Below are 5,834 nucleotides of genomic sequence, written 5' to 3'. Positions count from 1 at the left end.
GGGAGGGGCACTGGACTTTAGCGTGTCACGACCGAGAATTTGAGATTCTCGGTCGCGGCTTCACAAATTCTCTACCGAGAATTTGGTTTCCTCAACCGAGAATTTGGCATTTTTCTCTGTTTCTGACTTCGTCTTTGTCCTCGTTTTGGTGTAATTGATCTTCGTCATTTTTTACTCATTTTGTAGGGTTTTTATTCTGTTTTTAACCTCTTTTCGTTCCTATTTGGATTTTACCAAATATTTAGGTACCTTACAAGAAAGAAATATATTCGAATGTAAAAGTATTCTAAACAGGTATAAATAGTATGAATTCGAAGCAAAACTGATGTAATTATTGATGATATTTTAGGTATATTTTGGGCTTAACAATCAGCTTTCTGTCTCGACAGAAAATACTGTTACATGCAAGTCTCAACAGCAATATGCCAATCCCTATAACATATTACTTGACTTGGGTTTACTTTAAGTCTATCAGTCTATTATAAAGTATAGTCTCACTTCATGCTTGTATGAACACTTTATAACTACTTGAATAAACTTAGGATTACTTCCTTTGCGAAAGATTCGTGCCTTTATATATAGTTACATATTAATGCTATATATCTGATTAAACAAATGACCAAATAAACAATTTATTCATTAATATTAATATCCAAAACAATTGTATTTAGGACACTAAATTCCAACAGTAGATCGTATCACTGAGGAGGTTGAGCCCTGCATTCCACTTCCACAAGCAGATTGCGTTCTAGTAGGGGCAGCACCCTGCATTCCACTTCCACAAGCAGATTGCGTTCCACTAGCACCAACCTCTTTTGCTCTACTACAACCAGCTCCGGTATCTTTTGTTCCACTACACCCAGCTCCAACATCCTTTGTTCCACTACAACCAGCACCAGCAGATTGCGTTCCACTCGGGCCAGCACCCTGCATTCCACCAAAATATTATTAGAGCTGTAAAAAAAATACCAAAAAACAGGACACTTTCTTCAAAATATTATTCGAGCTATAAAAAATGTACCTCTCTACCAGCTTTCTTTAATGCTGGACAACCCTTTCTGCTGTGCCCCTGGTTCTTGCAGTTTGTATAAGTCATTAAATGTTTCAGACATATTGTTGTCCACCACATCAATCTTGTTATCCATACTAAAGTACACCCTACACCATCAAGCATACATAAACTGATCAATCAATAGCAATAATACAAACCCTAAGTCCCTATGCACACATATTCATACAACCAATCTCACCCCCATCCTAGATTGGATGGGGATTAGTTCATAGACAAACTAATCAGGCAAATAGAGTAAATACAAATGATAATAAGCATCTCCATTAAATGTAAAAGCAAAAGATAAGAGGGGAACGAGAGATCTAAAACCCAATTATCGAAATTGTTTACAAGAAGGAAGATCGGCCGTCACCCGTCAATTGTTCTTCAAAAAATGAAATAATATATTGAAAAAAACTAAAAGCTAAAAAGAAAATGGTTCTGAAATATGAAAACTGATGACAAAGGTGGATTCCTTTTTCAAAAGAGATATCTCCCTATTTATAGTGTTTTGGAGAAACCCCTAATGTATCAAGGGTAAAAATGACATTTTTTATATCTTCGGTGGGTCCCGAGAGCCAAATATCCGCGTTTCAGAAAGAGGAAATGCGTTGGGAAATATTTGCCCCGCCTTGTCTCGCCGAGACATGGGTTGTCTCGCCGAGACAACACATCCTTAGTGTTGGAAACATAGTTTTTTTTGCTCCTTTGATCCTCATCTTTGTCTGAAAGTGCTCCAATGGTCCCCCAAAGTCCCTGAAAACACTAATCATGCCATGAGAAAGATAAAATAACAAAATTAACTCTAAACTATTAAATTAACGTCAAAAATAACCAAAAACTAAACTAAAACAAGCTAAACTAATACTAAAAACACTATAAAATAGGGAGATATCAACCTCCCCACACTTAGATCATGCTTGTCCTCAAGCAAGTCAGAATCCAAAACAGAGAATTAATCAACAAATAGCACTCATACGAAACAAGAGTCATCTGCACTTTATAATTCACAACGGTTCAAACTACTAAATTTGCAATTGAAAATACAATGAACCTCAGACAAGTCTCCAAAACTGATTAGGCGATTTATCGTTCAACACTTCACGAGAATGAGGGAAAGGGACTAGAATTGATAGCTCACAGGTGGTCACTCTGTCACTCAAATGTTTGGGTGTAAATATTGTATTTGTAATCGCTCTACATTTTATCGCACAACGTAGTCACATTGGGATTGCATCATCCATCCGATCAAAATTATTGCGTTAAAACTAAAAAAGATCATAGGTCTTTAATTGGGTTGTAACATAGGCTAAAGGTTGGGGTAGGAAAAAGGGAAATTATAGGTATGAGGTTAATGACTCGATTAATCAGGATTACTGAAATAGTGACACATTTTCTGCTATGTGTAGGAAGATATAAGCCCAAGGTTGTTTTTGCGAATTGATAATTTCTTTGGGAAGCAACTAACAGTTTAAGCAAGTCTTTAATCCTTTCCTCTACAATTTTTATTTTCTTTTGTTTGTTTTGCTCGTTTTTTTAAAGAGGGAAAAAAAAGGAAAGTCAGATGAGTAAGGTTGCTTCCTTTATTAATACTACAACATTTTTAATAATCGCTAGTAGATATTTTGAAGGGTAGATATGTCTCAAAATTCATCAAAATTAGTTCGAGTCAATTAACTTGGGTGAGAAAGGATATTTAAGAAGGCTAAGGTTTGTAACATGGTTAATCAAAGAAAAGGGTAAATAAAGGCTCAAAGGGGCTAATCTAATGGAAATGTTAAAGGGATTTGGGTTAACAATGGATAAGGTTAAATGTTTGCAAAGGGCTACACCTAAGTTGCATAATCATTTCAAGTTCAATTAAAACACAACATTCGACCAACATTAGATGCAATTTCTATGAGCACAAAGGCAATAAAAATGTAATCCCACACCTAAGAGATCAAATTTTCCTAATCACGAGTCTAATAATTTCGATCTTTATGGCTCTAAACTCACGAGTCAAGGTTAAATGTATCAATCCTAGTCTCGACTAACATTTCGTTTCATGTCAATCTTAGTCCAGAAATACTCTTTGGAGACTCAAACGTTGTTCAAAGTTTTCCGTATACATCACGTTCATTTAGAGTGTGCAAATTTGTAAGTGCATTTTCATCTGTATCGTTGGGTTAGCTAAATGCATCAAATTCTGCTACAATAAACACCAAAAATTAATAAAATGCTACATTCCTAAAATTAAAATAAATACCAAAAACATACTAAATACCAAAAACATACAAAATAGAAGAAAAAGAAATAAACATGCAAGTGGCAAAAATCAAGAATCACCCTATCCTATTACCTCCTCCCCACACTTACGTCATGCATTTATTCCCAAAAAAGCATGAAAGTGAAACGTAAAGTAAAGTGAAAAAGAGAAAAAGGATAGAAAACTCCCTTAGGGGTGGAGGTCCATCCAACCCCGAATGTCCGAAGCCAAGCCGTTGAAATCCAAGCGGAAGTCTTGGAAATCATAGGTGAGTGCCTGAATATCTGTGCTATTTCACTCACCGATGGTAATGGCATGATCCAGCCTCTCCTCAAAATCTTCCCAATAAGCAGGCTGATAATCCTCATCCTCCTCCTCGGACCCGAACTGCATCAGATCAGAAAAACCCGCACCAGATGAACTAGCACCAGCTGACCCTGTACCTACATTAAAATCTCTCCACCACACACCAGTGTTGTGGATAATCCTAGCTCTATGCAAACAATTCTTATCAAACAACAAAAATGGGACACTGTCCTTTTCGTTCAATTTGTCCCTAAGACCCTCACAAAAGGCCATACAGGAGATAATGGAGCTGATGGGAAAAGCAGTCCGCTTACTGAAATGGAAATTGGCCATTATCTGGCAAAGGATATGGGCCATCTGAGCAGGACGACCCTATTTCATATACCAAAGTAATAAAAGGTCGATATCAGTGACCTTATCAACATCCCTCTGTCCATAAAGGTTATATGATATCCATTTTTTGCATTAGACGGTCCATTGGTTCCATCAAATTTGTATTTGTGGCATTGGATTTGATGTAATTTACACAATGAGAAATCTCAGAAAAGTAAGTTTTATGATTTAATCCCCGTTCCCATTCAGTGATATTGGCCTCCTTAAAACCAAAGGCCCTATTGAGCATTTCTTTCGTCCAAAAAGTGGGAGCATTATTTAGACGAAAGTGTAAAATTTTGTCCCCTATATCATTCGTCTCATATCGAAGAGTTGTATAAAACTCGATGATATAATAGGGAGAAAGGGGACGCCTACGCCCATCAATTGTGTCCCAATCCATAGAATTTAAGAGGGTTTCAACGCTCTCTTTCAAACCACACGTCTCCAACCAAGCCTAATCAAAATAGTGAAGGATCGAACATTGATAATCTTTAAATTTTTCAAACAACTGACCCTCATCTTCTGAAAGTAATAGAAAAGGGAAAAGGTACTTACGTGAAAGTTTGCATGGAAACGGTTGGTTGACAGTCCGAGTGGGGACATGAGGAGGAGCTTGTCGCTGAGGAAAGATACATGCCCTTCTCGTGTCCTCAATAGGCTCCACATCCTTGGGGAGCGGATCAATCCGGTGACGACGAGTATTCCAGTGAGATGATTCTGCCATTGAAAACAAAGAAAAGCAAATAGACAAGAAAAAATATCAAGAACAAACAAAGAAGAACACCAAACAAATTAAACAAACAAAAATTGAGAATAAATAAAAAAATGGAAATAGGAAGAGAATGAAGAAGGAATGGATTTGTGGGAGTTTAGAGAGAGGGAGAGCAAGTGAGAGTGAGAAAAATAAGTTAGGAGAGAGAGAATTAGGGAAAATAGGGTGGGTGAGTAGAAGGGGCGGATTGCCCCTTATATAACCGCCCAGAAATCTGGGCGGCCCGTCTCGTCTCGCCGAGACACCCCCCTATTTTTTTATAGTAAAATGAAAAAAAGTAATACAGAGATTATATAAAAAGAAACTAATTAACAAAAATATAAATGTACGAAAAACGGGGGAAATAAATGCAATAAAACTGTTCTGATATTTGGGGTGCCTCCCAATAGCGCTCGATTTTTAAGTCTATAGAGCTTTAGACTGTCCATCCCTCTCAGGGTATGGTTGATGCTCTTTCCCTTGGATTTGGTTCACTGTTTGGAGGTAACTGGCCGGTAGAACGTTCAGAGTTGATCTTTGCCAGCTGGCTGATCTAGGTCTCAAGGCCTTTGCAGAAGGCTTCATTGTTGGCCAGTCTTCCCTCCTTAGTCCCTAGAATTTTAACCATCGCATCTATCTTTTCCTCCATGCCAATCTTTGGCCTTGGGCCCTGATTCTGGTTCTGATTCTGTTGAGGTGGTGGAGTTGAAAATCCGGGAGGTCCTAAAGCAACTTGGTTGTTGGACCAACTGAACCCTGGATGGTTCTGTCTCCATTGTGCGTTATATGGCCCATACTGCTTGATGAAATTGACTTGTTCAAGGTCCATTGGGCATTCCAAACTCTTGTGCCCTCCACTACAAAGCCCATATTTTAGCATTGTTTCTGGTGTCTTCATCTGAGCCATCAGCAAATCCATCTTAGCAGTGAGTGCTGCTACCTGAGGGTCAGGCTCTGAAGATGTATTGGGGGCTATCACAGAAAATACGCCCCTTCTTTGAGTTGGCTTCTCAATCTTCCAATATGCACTCCGCTCAGCTAACTATTTTACCAGGTTATATGACTGGGCTGCAATCTTGTTGAATAGATTGCCTCATGCTGCT

The sequence above is a fragment of the Euphorbia lathyris genome, chromosome 9, assembly GCF_963576675.1.
Source record: "Euphorbia lathyris chromosome 9, ddEupLath1.1, whole genome shotgun sequence".
In the NCBI taxonomy this organism is placed as follows: Eukaryota; Viridiplantae; Streptophyta; class Magnoliopsida; order Malpighiales; family Euphorbiaceae; genus Euphorbia; species Euphorbia lathyris.
Note: the sequence above shows the minus strand (reverse complement) of the source record.